This window comes from Lepus europaeus, chromosome 9 (genome assembly GCF_033115175.1).
Source record: "Lepus europaeus isolate LE1 chromosome 9, mLepTim1.pri, whole genome shotgun sequence".
Classification (NCBI taxonomy): Eukaryota; Metazoa; Chordata; class Mammalia; order Lagomorpha; family Leporidae; genus Lepus; species Lepus europaeus.
The window spans coordinates 5,456,073-5,473,822 of NC_084835.1; the positions used below are offsets into that span (position 1 = coordinate 5,456,073).

General features: G+C 41.9%; 1 protein-coding gene and 1 non-coding gene across 2 annotated transcripts in view; one reads left to right on the forward strand and one right to left on the reverse strand.

Annotated features, from left to right (window-relative positions):
* Window positions 1-17,750, forward strand: part of GRM7 (glutamate metabotropic receptor 7) — a 763,759-nt gene that overhangs the window by 359,176 nt on the left and 386,833 nt on the right. The window lies entirely within an intron of this gene.
* Window positions 8,117-8,222, reverse strand: LOC133767355 (U6 spliceosomal RNA). Its single transcript, XR_009866843.1, has one exon. It is a non-coding gene; the product is annotated as a U6 spliceosomal RNA (small nuclear RNA).

A 17,750-nucleotide genomic window follows, 5' to 3' on the forward strand; every position in this document is an offset into this window, starting at 1 on the left:
TTTAAGGTTGTGGAGGATGACCAAGTGCAAGAAAATCCAGAGGATACTCACATCCCGAGAGCAGGGAAGTACATCGAGTGAGAGCCACATCTGACTGCCTTTTCCTCGGAGGATGCCCCTACGTCTCCGTGACACAAAGACAATAAAACTCTGCAGGGGAGTCCCAGCGTGCTGTAGGTGGCATAGCCCTGTGCGACTGGGATGCCAAGCTTCTCAAGTGGCTGTAGAGTCAGGGGAGGTAGAATTCTAGCAAAGAAAGGATTGGAAAGTTTGCGGCAGTGGAAACATGTGCCAACCATGTGCCGACTCCCAGAATATGCATGAGTGGGGACACTGTCTTTTTTAAAAATTTGATTTTTTTAAAGATTTACTTATTTGAAAGTGTTGCAGAGAGAGAGAGAAAGAGAGAGAGAGATGGGGTGAAAAGAAAGAGATTCCCTCATCTACTGGTTTGCTCCCCAAGTGGCCACAACAACCAGAGCTGAGTTCAAGCCAAAGCCAGGAAAGTAGTGACTTCATCTGGGTCTCCCATGTGGGTGGCAGGGGCCCAAGCCATTATCAGGGAGCTGGATCAGAAGAGGAGCAGCAAAGGCATGAAGTGGCACCCATGTAGGATGCTGGCATCGCAGGTGGCGCCTGAACCCCTGCACTGACGTGCTGGCTCCAGGAAAGATTCTAGATCTGGAGTCCGCAGTAGCTGAAGCCTGCAAGGACAGAGCAGGCACTTCTAAAACTCCATATTCAGAGTGGGGGGAGATGCTTAGAGTTCAAATTCTGCAGTTAAGCAGTTTTGACCAGAACCTCGTGTTACTACTGAAACCCCACAAGAAGTAAAATTCACATTTTAGAACTGATAGCATCAATGGCTCAGTTAAGTGATGGCTTGACACCAGGTTTCAACAAGGTCAAGGTGGTCCACAATGATTGCCTGTTGATAGAGCACAACAACACTTCACAGACAAATACCTGATTTGATGACTTCTAGGACACAACAGCCATAGTTTCCAATAGATAATAATACATGCTTATTATGCGAAGAAATGGGACAGATATGACCCGCAGATACCAGGTAAGTCAAGACAAAATATCTGAGTTAGCCTCCAAAGACTTAGAAATAACCATTATAGAGGACAGCGCTATGGCATAGTGGGTGAAGACATCACTAGCAGTGCTGGCATCCCATATGGTCGCCGCTAAGAGTCCTGGCTACTCTTCTTCCAATCCAGCTCTGGACTGGGAAAGTGGTAAAGATGGCCAAAGCCCTTGGGCCCATGCACCCACATGGGAGACCTGGAAGAAGCTCCTGGCTCCTGGCTTCAGATCAGCGCAGCTCCAGCCGTCATGGCCAATTGGGGAGTGAACCAACAGATGGAAGTCAGTCTCTCTCTCTCTCTTTCTCTCTTTCTCTCTCTTTCTCTCTCTCTCTTTCTCTTTCTCTCTCTCTTTCTCTCTGTCTTTCTCTCTCTCTTTCTTTTTCTTTCTCTGTAGCTCTTTCAAATGAATAAATAAATCTTTAAAAAATAAGAAATAACTAGATCTGTTGGAAAAGTTGGATATAGTGGATGAAAGAATGAAAATTTTCGGGAAAGGTCTAAATTTACAGAAGACTAAATGGAGAACTAAAACTGAATAGTGCAGGATCTAATGTCTAATTTTTTTTTAGGTAGAATTAACACTATGCTTTAAAATAGTACGTTTGGACATAACAGATATTTTTTATCCGTGAGCATGAGGAAAGTTCAATAGAAACCATCTAACTGAAGCCCAGAGTGAAAGAACTGGGGGAAAAAAAAAAGCCTAAATAAACTACAGGGCAGTGTCACATAGCATAGCATATGTCTATTTGAATCCCAAAAAGTGAAGAGAAACAGAAAGGGGCAGAAAATGTCTTAGAGTAAATAATGGTGAAATATCTCGAGATGATGAATACCAATGTCCAGATCAAAGAAACTGAATTAATCTGAGGCAGGATTTAAAAATAAATAGCACTGAACACCTGTCTAGGCACATTATGGTCAAACTAGAAATCGAATAAAAATGAGGCTTGCTAAAAGGATGACAAGGAAGAGAGAGACACAATGAATGGGAGGGCAGCCGTGGTGGGCAGGGGCTGGTGGAGGTGTCACAACATGGGGCGTCCTTGAAATCTAAATTGTGGAGAAAAAGAAAACTCGGAGAAAATCTGTTTAGTAATCTTGAAAAATGTCACTTATATAAAGGGTACAGATTTCATGTATTTCATAGATTTTAATTTTTTTACTAATATAAGGTGAATAGTTTTCATGTATTTCATAAATAGAATTCCCTCAATCCATCAGCCCCCATCCTTCCTCTCTTTATTTCTTTCACTTTAATTTTTGCAATAACATAAAATTTTCTTAATAATCACAGTCTTAATACACAACTAACAATAATGTTTGACAAGCAGTAAGTAGAAATATAGGCAAGGACTATAAATAATTTGCAAATCATAAGACGTCAGCTTCACTCTCCTGCGTTGAGGGTTTTTTTCTTTTAACTCCATGTATTAGCTGCCACATGTCAGAGAGAACGTAGTTGTCTTTTGGAGACTGGCTTATTTTACAAAGTACAGTGTTCTCCAGCTGTATCCGTGTTGTAGGAAAAGACAGTTTCATTCTGTTTTCTGTCTGAGTAGCATTCCATCATGTGTATGTATTATATTTTCTTTATCCAAATCCCATTTATCTGTTTTTGCGTTGTTGCCTGTGCTTCTGGGATCTTACCTAGGAAATCTTTCCCTGTGCCAGTGACTTGCAGGGTTTCTGTCTAGTACTTGGATAGGATCAGTTTGTACATTTAGATCCTTGATCCATGTACAGTTGATTTTTATTTTGTATATAAGGGTTTTGTTTCTTACTTTTCCATGGGGAGATCCAGTTTTCCCAGCACCATTTGTTGAAGAAAATGTCCACTTTCTAGGCAGTAATTTCATCACGTTTGTCAAACATTATCAGTTGTGTGGGCATGGATTAATTTCTGAGGTTTCTCTTCTGTTCCATTGTTTTAAATGTCTGTTTTTGTTTTGATTCTATTACAACTGTCATGTCGTAACTTTTGATGATTAATGATGAAAAGTGGGAATCCTTGTCTCTTTTGGATCCTAAAGAAAACATTATCCATAAATCAATATGAAAGGAAGACATTCAGAAATATGAAAGTTGGTGGAATTCGCCACAACAAAGCACACTCGAAGATAGAACAGGAAACTCAGTAAATACAAGGGGAGTGGAACACTTTGGCCCAGCAGTGAAGATACTGGTTTGGATATCTCTGTACCATATTAGGATATGTGGGTTTAATCTCTGACTCAAGTTTCTGATTCTAGCTTCCTGCTTATGCATATTTCAGCGGGCTACAGTAATGGTCCAAGTCCTTGGATCACTGCAAGCCACATGGGAGACCTAGATGGAGTTCCTGACGCGTGTCTTGGACTTGGCCCAGCCCTAGCTAGTCCAGGTATTTGGGGACTGAACCAGCAGATGGAAGTTCTCTGTCTCTATCTCTCCATCTTCTTCTGCATGTGAAAGGTAACATGTAGTTTTATCTTTCTGAATCTGACTTAAATTACTTACTCATTTTATTTTTTTAAACATATATTTATTTATTTATTTGAAAGTCAGAGTTACACAGTTATACAGAGAGAAGGAGAGTTAGAGAGAAGGAGAGATAGAGGTCTTCCATCTGCTGGTTCACTCCTCAACTGGCCACAATGGCTGGAGCTGTGCGGATCTGAAGCCAGAAGCCAGGAGCTTCTTCCAGGTCTCCCATGCACATGCCAGGGCCCAACCTCTTGGGCCTTCTTCTACTGCTTTCCCAGGCTGCAGCGGAGAGCTGAATTGAAAGAGGAGCAGCTGGGACTAGAACCAGCGCCTATATGGGATGCCGGCACCGCAGGCAGAGGATTAACCTACTGCGCCAAGGCGCCGACCCCATCCCTCATTTTATTTTGCTATATGTGATAAGTCATTGTTTATTATCACTCACTAATATTCTGTTGGGAATAGACACACTATTTTCTTTATCCATTAGGTCATTGATGCATATCTTGGTTGATTAAATATCTCAGCTCTTGTGAATAATACAGCAATAAATGTGGAAGTTCAGGTATTGGAATTGATTTACATTTTCATGACTGCTAATTATTTTAAGCTCTTTTTCGTAAATCTATTGGCCATTTGAATAACTTTATGAAAAGTATATATTCATATCATTTGCCCATTTTAATGAAATATTTTAAATTTTTTGAGTTACTTGTATTTTTTTGATTCTAATCCTTTGTTAGATGAATAGGGTGAAAAAATGTTCTCCAATCTTAGGCTGACTCTTTAACACATAGATTGATTTTCTTCCTATGAGGAAGCATATATAGGTTCAGTAAACTTAGATTTATTTATTTTTGCTTTACTTGCCTGTGTTTGGGATCTTATGCAAAAATCATTATTCTTAGCAGTATCTTGAAATGTCTAACCCTCTGTGGTATTCTAGGACTTTGATAGTTTCAAATCTTATATTTAGTTCTTTGATTGAGTTTGTGTTGATTTTTGTAAAGAATGAGAGGTAGCGGTTACGTTCAGTCATATGTAACACCCAATTTTCCCCACACCATTTAATGGAAAATCTGGCCTTTCTTCATTGTATGTTTTTGGTGACTGTGCTGAGAATGAGTTTGTTGTAGACACACGGATTTATTTCTAAGATATGTGTTACACTCCGTTGATTGATGCGACTATTTTATGTTAGTACTGTGTTACTTTGTTTAGTATAGTTCTGGAGTATATCTTGAAATCAGGTGTTGTCATACCTCTGACTTATTTGTGGTATGTTTTATTTATTTTCCCATTAAATATAGTGTTCAGCAGGTAACAAGTAGAAAGACCACAGTTCCATAGGAATATAGACAGGAGCTACAATAATCAAATCATAAGATTTCAGCTTCACTCTTAAACATTTAGTTTTTGTTTTTGTTGTTTTTGTTTGTTTGTTTGTTTTTTAGGGTTAATTTATTTTTGAGAAGCAGAGTTACAGTATGAGGGAGAGAGAGGTCTTCTATCCACTGGTTCACTCCCCAGATGGCCACAGTGGCTGGAACTGCACTGATCCGAATCCAGGAGCCAGGAGCTTCTTCTGGGTCTCCCACGTGGGTGCAGGGGCCCAAGGACTTGGGTCATCTTCTACTGCTTTCCCAGGCCAGAGCAGAGAGCCAGATTGGAAATGGAACGAGATCTCAAATTGGTACCCATATAGGATGCCAGCACAGCAGGCAGCAGCTTTACCTGCTACGCTGCAGCACCAGCCCCTAGGGTTATTTTGTTTTTTTTGTTTTGTTTTGTTTTTGTTTTGTTTTTTTTTAATATATAGTCTATGTATAAACTACCACATGATATTTTTGTTTATGTCTGATGTATTTCACTAATCATTGTGGATTGAATTGCTATAAACATGGAGTACAAATGATTATTTTGTATGCTGATTTCATTTCCATTAGGTATATTACCAGGAATGGGATGACTAGATCATTTGATAGATCTATTTTCAGATTTTTAAGGCATCTCCATACTGTCTTCCATAATAGTTATATTAGATTAAATTCCCAACAACAGTATGTTCCTGTGTGTCTATGTTGTCATCAATATTTGTTTTTACTTTAATTTTTTTTAGATTTATTTAATTTTTTGAAAGACGGTACGAGGGACAGAGAGAGAGAGGGTGAGGGGAGAAAAAGAGAGATTGTCCATCCACCAGTTTACTCCCCACATGGCCATAACATCTGGGGTCGATCAGGTCCAAAGCCAAGAGTTTGTTCTGGGTCTCCCACGCGGGTGTGGGGGCCCAAATACTTGGGCCATCTTCCACTGCTTTCCAAGGCACATTCCCAGGAAGCTTGATCAGAAGTGGAGCAGCCAGAACTTGAACAGGCACCCATACAGGGATGCCAGCACTGCGGGTGCAAGCTTAGCCTATTACTCAGAACGCTGGCCCCCTTGTTTGGATTTTTGAATGATAGCTGTTCTGACTGGGAGTGAGGTGAAACCTCATTGTGGTTTTGACTGGGATTTCTCTGATGGCTGGTGATCCTGAGCATTGTTTCATGTGTCTCTTGGCCATTCGTGTTTCATACTTTGAAAAATTACTATTTATACCCTTTCTCCATTTCTTAACTGGATTGTTTGTTTTGTTGTGGTTGTTTTCTTAAATTCCCTACATATTCTGCATATTAATCCTATACCAGATTTAAGAGTTCACAAATATTTTCTCAAATCAGTTGCCTCTTCATTTTGCTGAATGTTTGCTTTGCTGTGCAAAAGTTTCTTAGCTTGATGGGATCCCATTTTCTGTTTTTACTTCTATTGCCTATGCTGATGAAGTCTTTTCCAAGAAGTCTTTTCCTATACCAATATTTTGCAGTGTTTTCCCAATGTTTTTCTCAAGTGATTGGATTGTTTTGGGTCTTACATATAGATCCTTGCTCAATAGATTTTTGTATAGGGTGTAAGGTAGGGATCTTGTTTCATACTTCATAATGTGAAGACCCAATTTTCCTCACACCATTTGTTGATGAGATTGTCCTTTCTTCCGGCAGTGATTTTAACTCATTTTTCAAAGATCAGCTAGCTGTAGAAGTGTTAATCCATTCCTGGGGTCTCTTTACTGTTCTTTTGGTCCATATGTCAATTTTTATGTCAGTACCAGGTTCTTTTGAGTATAATTACCTGCAGTATGTCTTGAGATCTGCTTTCATATGCATCTGGCTCTGTTTTTTATTAAAATTGCTTTAGCTTGTTGGGGGGCTCTTGGGTTTCCATATGAATTTTAGGAGCTTTTTTTTTTTGTAGATCTGAGAAGGTGCTTAGTGTTTTGATTGGGATTGCATTGAATTTTTAAATTGCTTTGGATAGCATGTTAATTCTTACAACCTACAAACATGGAAGATTTTTCCATTTTTTGTGTGTATTGTTTTTACTGTTTTATACTTTTCATTGTAGAAATCTTTGACAGACTTGGTTAAATTTGTTGGTTCATCCTGCTGAAAGCCTTGATTCTTATTTTCCTTTTTGCATATCTGCCATTCTGTTTCCTTTTCTGTTATTTCTGTCTTTAGGATTTCTTAGAGAGTTTTTGTAAGGCTGGTCTGATGGTGAAGAATTTCCAGTTTTTGCTTGTCTTGATAAATCTGCATTTATTGAAGGATAGCTTTGCAGGGTAGAGTGTTCTTGGTTGACTTTTCGTTCCATTCAGAGTGTAGATGATATCATTCCTCTCCCTCGTGACCTGTGAGGAGTTTGACGACACCTGTTCCTTGTGTGTGATGAAGATTCCCTTGAATTTGACTTGGCAGTTGGCTCTTGCATTTTTTAGGATTCTTTGTGTGCACTTGTAACAAACTGGCTATGTGTGACAGTGAGGATATATTCTGGTCATGTCTATTTGAGATGCAGTGGGCCTTCCATACCAAGATACCCATATCATTTATAAGGCTGGAGTTTGAACCTGTTGTTCCATTTTCTGTATCTTTCCATTCTCTTCCCCGTTGAAGTTCTCATGATTCAAAGTTGTTGTTTGTTTAAAGGAGTTCCAAAGATTTCAAAGACTGTATTCTTTATTATTTATTATACATACCTTTTTTATGTGACTTGGATGTTTCGTAGGATCTAACTTCACGTGCAGAGATTCTTTGTTCTAATTTATCTGGTTGGTTATTGAATCTTTCATCTGTAGTTGCTATTTAACCAATTTTTTTTTTAATTTCCAGGTTTTTGTTCAGTTATTTTTCAAAATCTTTGTTTCTTTGCTGAATCTCTCATTTATATCATGCTTTGATTTCCTAGTTGCATTAAGCTGTGTGTCTGTATTCCCTTTTATGTCCTTGAGTTTTCATATAATCCTGCTTTTGAATGTATTTGGTCAGGTATGTTGTCAATAGGCTTCTCTTTGGAGTCTGTGCTAAAAGGATATTGGTTTTACTTGGAGGTATCATGTTACCTTGCTCATTCTTCTTGTGTTCTTAGGTTGCGATTTGCACATCAGATGGATCAGTTTTGTCAGTTGTTTTTAAGGATTCCTTTTGTGATAAATGATTTTTCCTGAAGATACATCTAAAAATATGGAGAGCTTCAGGGACTTGTGTGCCATCCTCATGCGGGGACTTTGCTACTCTCCTCTGCATGATTCCAGGGTGGTATATATGCTGTTGAATTGAGCACAGGATATGCCATTTTAAAAGCATCGACATCATAAACTTAGTAATAAACTGAATAAAATGTCTACATATCCTGGAAATCTCAAGATAATCCTGATAGCTATTAAAGGAAACGTAAGTAATTGCAAGGGTAAACCTTGTCCGTAGGTTGAGAAGCTTATTGTTACTGATCTGTGAGTGCCTTTTCAACAAAATGCTTTCTCCTGCTTGTAGAAAAACTTGGTGTACAGAGTGTTGCATCCGACTATAATGGACCTTTATTAGAAGTTCAAAACTGACTCGACTTCTAAGGTTGTTTTCGAGCTGTGAGCTCTTAGAAATGTGCAAAAAAGATGAAATAGCAACTGTAGAGTAAATGGGAGTTCAGATATGTGTGCTGAGCCTCCCTGGGAAGCACTGTGCGTGCCGAGTGGGAAGATGTAGCTTTAGGATTTCTATAGTAAGAGGAATCCTGCACACTGACGTATGTCTGAATCTTAAAGTGATGTCTAGTTTTTAGAAGGGTTTGGTCCCCACACGTGGAGGACTTTGAAGGCAGTTGGACCTCACGTGGACAGTGGTGGTATTTCCTTTCACCTGAGCCATTTCATCACTAGCCATATCCAAGATGAAATTACTCATGGTTATTAGAGTAATCCAAGTACTCACTGAGCAGAAATGCCTGGCTCTGTCCCACTGCCAGTCTACATCCTTGGAGCAGGCCAGTCATGCATTGCCAGTTTGGGCTTTGATTGTCTGAATTACACATCAATATCCAGGAAGATCCCCAGGAGACAGAGCTCTGCCACGTCTCCCCAAATTCATCTGTCGATTTAATGCAATCTTTGAACTCTGAGTATAATTTTTCTTGTATAAAGATTAGCAAGTTAGATCCGAAATTCCTATGGAAATGATAATGGCCCACAAGAGCCACTAGCCAGAACAATCTTGAAAAATAGCATTGTTGTAGGATTTAAAATACCACATTTCAAGCTTTGTTCTAAAGCTTTTGTGATGAAGTGAGTTTCACACTGGTGTAAGGATAGATAAATAGATGATTGCAACAGAACAGAGTTTGGTAGTAGCCTCATGCTGATCAGCTGATTTCTACAAAGGCAACATCGTCAATCAGTAGAATTTGCAGGGGTCGGTGCTTTGGCTTAGCAGGTAAAGCTGCCACCTGCTGTGCTGGCATCCCATATTGGCTCCAGTTCAAGTCCCAGCTGCTCCTCTGCTGATCCAGCTCTCTGTTATGGCCTGGGAAAGCAGTAGAAGATGGCCCAAGTCCTTGGATCCCTGCACCCACGTGTGAGATCCAGAAGTTCCTGACTCCTGGCTTTGGATCAGTGCAGTTCCGGCCGTTGCGGCCAACTGGGGAGTGAACCAGCAGATGGAAATCTTCTCCTCCTCTCTCTGCTTCTCCTTCTCTCTGTGTAACTCTTTCAAATAAATAAAGAAATCTTAAAAATAAAAAAGAATTTGCAAAGTCTTTTCAGTTGACATTGCTGGAACAACTTTCGGCCCATGCTTTTCTAAAGATGAAGTTTAGCTCTTAGCATTGTGGTAAAGCTGTCACCTGCAATACCAGCCGCACACAGCAGACTGCCAGTTAGAGACCTGGCTGCTCCACTTCTGGTCCAGCTCCTCCCTAGTACCCTTGGGAAAGCAGCAGAAGGCAAACCAAGTCCTTGTGGCCCCTGCCACCCACATGGGGGACCCAAGTGGAGTTACTGACTCCTCTTGGTCTGGCCTAGCCTAGGCTGTTGGAACCATTTGGAAAATGACTCAACAGAATGAATGGTCAGTCTCTCTCTTTGCCTCCCTCCATCTCTCTTTCTCTCTGTCACTCTGCCTTTCAAATAAAATAACCATGTAATTTTAAAAGTTAACCTCAACCCTTAGGTTTCAGTATACATAAGGAAACCGAATCATAAATCTCAGTATTTTAGTTATAGCTATCAAGATTTTAGGGAAAAATAGCCAAGATTTTTGGGGGAACACAAATATAATTATTGTCATGGGCCAAATGACAATATTTTAGTCAATATGTAGATGTATATATGAGGGCATTTACAAATGTCCATGGAAAATGGAATTAAAAGATACGTTTATTTTAGGGTAAACATTTTTGAAGTCCTTTCATAGCTTTTCCTTAAAAAAGTTGATGGTAACTGCATTTTATGGAAACCCTGTGAGTTGACCCAAAATTATTGACAACAAAATTACCTGTTAAATGTATTTTTTTCTACAAACGTTTTGAACTGCCGTTGTGTGATAGTAGCCAAGCCACATAGCTTACATGTGTTGTGAACTGTATCATAGTGGTTTGTGTTTACACAAATGATAGAATTGCCCTGTAATCCTACTCTCAGATTTTATCTCGCTCATTAAGCAATGCATACCTGAGCCAATACAAGCAGCAGTTTGGGTGAATAAAACAACATGAAAACAAAGGAAGGTATATTTGAAGGAGAATGTAGTGAACAATTTAATCCCCATGACATTCTTGAGGAGTCAAAGCTAACCTATGAGGGTGACGATTAGAAATAATGCTTGCTTTTCAAGAGGCAAAAAGAGTTGAAAAATCACCTCTTTGAGATGAGAACGTGTTCAGTTGTATGTTTATGGTTACACATTTGTCAAAGCTTATTCGACTTTGTCCTTCAAAATCAGTGTCTTATCACATACAGTTCTCCGGTTCAGAAATAGGACATTATTGAGGAAGAAGTTAATCTGTAGAAATTAGTTGTATCCATCATAATGAAGTGGTTTTGAGTTCTGGCTCCACAGTAAAAACTGCTGCTGTTGAATCATTACTTGGTGTCTGCATGGAGACCTTTGTCTGGTGATGGAAGCTCCCTATGCCTCAGATAGGCTGTGCGTGTTTTTTCACTTTAATAGTTACATGTTTATTTTAATTGCGTGTTAAGAATAAATCTAAGCGTACTTGGAACTCATTTCAGAGATAATACTGCATACAGTGATGGTGTTTTGTAAAATAAATTTAGATAAAAGTATGATGTATATAATAACAGAAGGAGAAAAAACTCGTAAAAACAGCCCATGAGTGTTTGAGGATTAGGAGACGTAATATCCTAGTAGTATGCAGATTCCTTCTGAGGCACGCCCAGGAAATGAGAGTCACCTATGGCTTTATATATTTGGATATTTCATTTGATCTCTCTCTGGGCTTCCATTTATTTGCTGGCCAGGAGCTCCTCAAATCCTTCTGACCACAGCAGTGCTTCCTCTGGGGGAGGCAAAGCAAGCACAGCCCTCGTAGATACAATTTCCCCGATAAATTGGCATTGTGCGCTTGGCTTTCCTGCAGACGTTCAGGATACAGGATATCCCAAAGTGCCGCGCGTGCAGCAAGCCGCATGTACTCACGAGGACCGTTTCTCCCGCTTTTCCACACTCTTGGTGCCACGCACATTCACCAGCCCCCACGCTGAGTTTCAAATGAGACAGAATGTACCTGGTCCCTGATGCATAGTAGATAACAGGTTCTTGCTGTTACTGTAGATTTGTCACTGTTTGCAAGTGGAGAACACAGTAACTTATTATACATGAAACAGACTAAAAGTCCAGGAGAAAGTAGATGTACAGGGATAGCCACAGATACAGGTATTTATGCCAATATGAAGTCCAGAATTTTTTTCCTCGTCCAGCACAGATAACTCTTGTACTGGGGAGAGTCCGGCTTGGGTGAGCCTCTGGCTTCCCTATGCTGTCGTCTTGGACTTCTCTCTGGATGCATTTCAGTGCCTCCTACTTCTTTCCCCCTCTTTGCGAATCCTCTCCTCTTCTCCCCAGGGTATGGATAATTGTGGCACTTGAACTCCTGAGGACAGGCTGAGCTGAGGTTAGAGATGCCACTCAGCTGGAAGAGCGGACGAGCTGTCAGCAATGTGTCCCTGTGTTTGCTGTCAGAAGTACAATGTCACACCTGCATTATTACTCTAGAATCACACTTGGCCTTCAGCAACTCTGTTGAAGTGACCTCATTGAAATAATTGTTAAGTGTGTGTGTATGCATGTGTGTTAACAAGCATATTTGAAAAAGTTCATGGAAATGGAATTTAAAAATGTATTTCTGTGCAAAATCTTTTTGAACTACACACATGGTTTTTCCTAGTAGACATTTCCATGAGCTTTTTGAAGATCACTAATCCACATGGATTTCAAAATTTTTCCAGCAACTTTTGGCTCCATTTTTATCACCCCTTGGAGGGGGCTTCCTGAGTGCATTATTAGAGCTAAAACTTTGCTTAGCTTTCTTGAGATTCTTGTAGAGGTTCTTGAACTCTATCCCAACATTAATTATATATGCACCTGCTCTACAAGTCTTTTTCATGATGGGCTTCTATTCTAAGCAACTACTCAACTTTGGAGGATAAAGCCAAAGGACTTTAGAGTGTGTATGGCACTACTTGCACACCATCTGTAACTTCCTTTGCATTTTTTCTTGTGCTTTGTTTAGACTTTAACATTTCCTTACTTTGTTGCATAAAGGTAAATGTGTAAGGAGAGTTAAAGCCTTCTGTATATTATTTTAGACAGGATAATTTTAGTTTGAATGCTTGTCCTTACACGTGTAGTGTTGTGTGATTTAAAAAAATAAACAGGTCAGCAGCATAGAAACTGTTTTGACAAGAGAGATGAAATAGGATGCACAGATAACATGCACATGACTTCACAAATGGCTGCACCATCACAATGACAAGTATTAACAAACACAAGTTACCTGGTCAGGTTGGGTTTGCTTCCTAATTTGAAAAATCTGTGAAAATCAACCAGGAATTACTGACTCATCTGTTTGTTGCAGTATAGGTAGAGTTGTATGTGTGAGACAGAAAGCCACGGTGTAACCAGGAGAGAGAGATTGCTCTCTGTCTCTCCGTGGTCTACATTTCTCCCTGCAGGGCCTGTGCTCCTTCAGTCCTCTGTACCTTCTGGGGAGCGTGACTGCACTGTGGGAGTCAGAGTGGCACACCCCCTGTGTGCACTCGGCCAGGGAGGGTGGACATGGGAAGAACGAGAAAACTTGCCTTAGAAGGACGTGGCCAGAGACCGTGAGGATCATTGTGCCTGTATCACTTGACAAGAAGTTAGCCACATGCCCTCAGCCCCACGGGAAGCTGGGAAATGTAGGCTTCATTCTCCTCCATGAAGGGCTTAGGTAAATATTTTGCCTTTCGTAGAACATCCTATTTCAAAGCAGATATCCCTAAAAATAAGACTTGCAAAGATGGGAAAACAAAACAAAATGAAAACAAACAACAGTTAGAAAAAGTTCCAAAGATTCTTTCATCTATATGCAGCTCCTCTCAAAGGATTACTTTGTTAGAATTTGTAGTTATTAGTGAAGGCAGCCAGACCTTACAGTTTTCATTATGTATTTTGCCAGGAAGTACTTAAATGTACAGGAAGAAAGCTACTCTCATTTTACATCATTGTTTCATTGAATAATTTGTTAGTATGTACACATTTGTGTGAAATCTAAACATTCATGCACACACACACACATGCCCACATATTTTCTCCGTGTCAGACTGGTAAGAATCTGCAAACTCCCTGCACTGTGGACTTGGGTAGTTGAGGGTAAGTGTCAGTCATCTCTGAATGTGTCAAGTGAGAAAACAGCAATTAGGGGAGCTTAAGAAAAGGAGGGTTGGTGAGATGATCTTTATGACCAAAGTGAAAATAGAGGGGGGATTAGAACTATGCTGTAGGCAGCTGGGGGATAAAAGATGAACATCGTTTTACCGGTTTTCCATGAATGACATAATGGAAGACATGTGGCCGACTTGGATGCTGTTCATCAAAAGTCGAGAAAGCCAAGAAGAATTTCCGTGTTTCCGTTGGGTGTATGGGGGAGAAAGACACATGTATTGAGACAGATGTCATGGGCTAGGAGTCAGGATAATAGCTGTCCCCCTGGAATGCCTGACCTTAACTCATTTACTTGTCAGAGCTGTCACCGTAAAGGCATTATCGTTTTAAGTGATAGTGTTGGGATATATTCAAAATCTGTATAGACATACTTGGCAAATGATAAATGTCACTCAAATTGCATATACATGAGTCATTTCAGTCCTTGCTATGGGTTAATTAGAACGGAATAGATGGTAGCTAATTACATTAAAGGACTGTTGGACTGTTACGATGCTACTATTTTTATTTTGATACTTGTTGTGAGACCAGTAAACGCCACTAAGGATTGAGTTCAGATGGTGGCAGCGCATACTGTTCCTGGCACATTGGCCATCTCTCCATCCAGTTCAGAGAAATCAAATCCACTCAGTGCGTTCGTTCTCGGTGCCCGGACATGTGGCGTATCCTGAAACCATTGTCACTCCCATATCATATTCCCTGAAACTAGGATTGAAGGCCTGTGTGCTCTTGTATCCATTAGAAGCCGTATGGATGACCTGCTATAAAGCACCCATTATGAAGCAGAGTTATTACTACTGTGTTTTTGTTCCTGCAAGGGAGGCCAAAGATGGATGAATAAGCTGCGTTAGCTTTGAGGCACAAAACAGAACCTTCCTTTCAACCTTTTAAAGTGCTGTTTAAATTGGACATCGGGAACACAGGGCTGCCACTCCAACCCCCGCAAATTCCCTGGGAGGTGGAAGTTACCTAACTTCCTTGCACACCGAGTTGCAGCCTTTCCCTGTGGAAGAGGGAGGAGATGAGCTCAATAGGAAGCCAGAGAATGGGATTTGTTATGGGAAGGCCAGTGTTTTAAGGCTGGCTCCCCAGCTTCAGCGACTGTGTGGAGACAGATCTGACACTGGCAGGTGAACAGCCTCCCTTGGGAGGACCAGTTTGATCCCTTGCCTGCACATTGTCCCCTTTGCCCGCCCTTCAGTCCCCAAGATGCAGGTCAGCACCAGACTGCTGTCTGCACAGGGACATGGAAGCCCTGGTGCTCTGGGTGGGAGGTCTCGCCCTCCTGAGATGCTCACACCCCTTTGAGGAATCTGAACAGTGCTATAGACAAAAGCATGTAAAATGCTGGACTGGAGGCAGACATCCCATTGGGTTTTGTTTGACCAACCCAGTGTACTTAAATAAAAGTGAATTTGCTGTCAAGGTTGAAAATATAGAATATGTCCCACAGAGGTACAAGGTGCTGGTTTTCCTTGTTATAAAGTGAGAGAGCAGCACTGGACTTGGAACACATGGCTGAATTTGAGGAGCAGATGTGCCCGTGGGTCAGTCACCCCTTCCTCAGATCCCTCGCTGTTCCTTTATTGACCTTAACCCGTTGTTGGTTTACATGGATCCTAGTAGACTGCTTAAGATATCTTCCTTATGCCCACTTCCAAAGACGTCACAAAGATTTCTTGGACCTTGAATTGAAGGCCTCACTTCAAGCCCATCTCACACAGATATTTGTGGAAGATTGAGTTACCGCATTAACCTTCAGTATGATTGATTAAATCGGAACATTAAAACTGGAGTTCAGCATTTCTGTAACCTCAGAAGTGGTGACTCAGAAGCAGAGCTTATGAATGGTAGGTGATTCATCCTGGTGTTACTGCTACAAGTGAGAGGAGCATCATGGGACCCAGCGCATGGTGACGGGCTCCCAGCCTCGGCTCTCTAAGCCAGGAACTCACCTAGGACTGCAGGTGTAAGGCAGGTAGACATTTTCATCCTTGCATAGCCAGAACTGGGAGTACAGAACCGGCACTTTGGTGAAGCGGGTAAAGCCCCCACCTGTGGCGCCAGCATCCCACACAGGTGCTGGTGTGTGTCCTGGATGCTCTGCTTCCAATCCGGCTCCCTGCTAATGGCCTGGGGAAAGCTGCAGACGATGGCCCAAGTGTTTGGGCACCTGCCACCCACATGGGAGACCCAGATGAAGCTCCTGGATCCTGGCTTCGGCCTGAGCCAGTGCCAGCTGGGGGCTAACCAGGGGAAGGAAGAGCTCTTTCTTTGTCAGTCTCTCTCCTCTCTCTCTCTTTGGAACTCTAACTTTGAAGATAAATAAGCAGATGTTTAAAAATGAATAATTGGGAGTATAATGTTAGACTGTTCTGAGTGCAGTTGTTTCTCAGCTATTTGAGCATGGCTCTGTCAGAATCAGGGCCAGCTTCATGAGCCTGTGCAGTCTAAAGTGACCCTACGGAATATTTACTTATTTTTAAAGGATTATTGAAAAGGTGGTGTGATACAGAGAGGGAGGAGAGGGGGAAAGAGGCAGATCTTCCCTCTGTTGGTTTAGTCCCCAAATGCTAGCAATACCCAGGGCTAGGCTGGGGCAAAACCAGGAGGTAGGAACTCTATCCAGGTCTTTTGCATGGGGGGCAGGAACCCACATACTTGGACCACCACCCATCGCCTCCCACTTGGCCTTAGTAGGAAACTGAATCCGAAGCCCATAGCAAGCAGAACTTGATCGAGTTGTCCAGTATGGGAGGCGTGTGTCCAGGCCGTGGCTTCACCCAGAGTTCAAAAATGCGTGTGCCAGCCTCCCGTTTAAAGACCCTGGGCTTTGCTGAACGCTTTGCTGTTGCTGTATTGTTTTGCAGAAAGAGTTCCCATGTTCACGTTGCACTGGGTCCCACACGTCTTACGTCACGTCCTGCTGAGGAAGCAGGGGATGGTACCTGTCCTGTTCGTTCAGCACGCAGAACGGTGCCTCCTACCTTGCCCATACACAGTAACCATTTAAGAAGGTTGGGTTCACAGGCACTGCAGCAGCAAACTTGGTGTAGTTGAGGGCCGTGTGTCAGTGCGCCTCGTCCTGCTAGAACAGAATATGAAGGTAACTGATGAAGGGTTTATCTGACTCAGGGTTCTGGATGCTGGGAAGTTCATCCGAGTGCAGTGGCGTTTGCTCTGGCCTCAAGCTTTGTGAAGACCTGGTGGAGGGCAGCACGGGCGAGACAGAGGATTGTGTGAGCTCAGCCCTCCCTTCCTCTTGTCAATCCACTCATGGTGCCATGGGGAGCTACTCCCATGACCCCACATGATCCTCACCATCTCCCAGAGGCCCTGTGCCTAGATACCGCCAGCATGGGACAAGGGGGATTGAGACCCCAGCACATGGACACCCGGAGCACACATGCAGACCTCAGCAGCCCAGACAGCCAACACCGGAGTTTTCTCAGCCATAGTCTCTCTCGCAGTCACTCGGTTCTGCCTTGGCAGCTCTGACCTCAGCAAGAAGCGTGGGCCAAGCTGTGTTTCAGTAAAGCTTTATCACTTCGATAAGCAGTGAGCTGGAGCTGACTGATCTCGGCTCTGTGGCCAGAGTGCGCGTGTTCAAGTCTCGCCCCAGCAGACCTCTGAGACTTTCGGGAAGTTGCTCGATTTCTCTGTGCTTCCATTTGTTTCTTTCTGGAAAACTGAGGTAATTAGATCGCTTTCTTCACGGAGTAGTTGGAAAGGTTTAATGAAACGATGTATAACCCCGGTACTGAGTTGGCATAGCTCAACTCTTGCACTTGAAGTGCTTCTGCGATGGTTACTGTCAGTTGCCAGACTCTCAGAGCTCTCTGCACTTTGATGATGATAGACACATAGAATCTTGTGA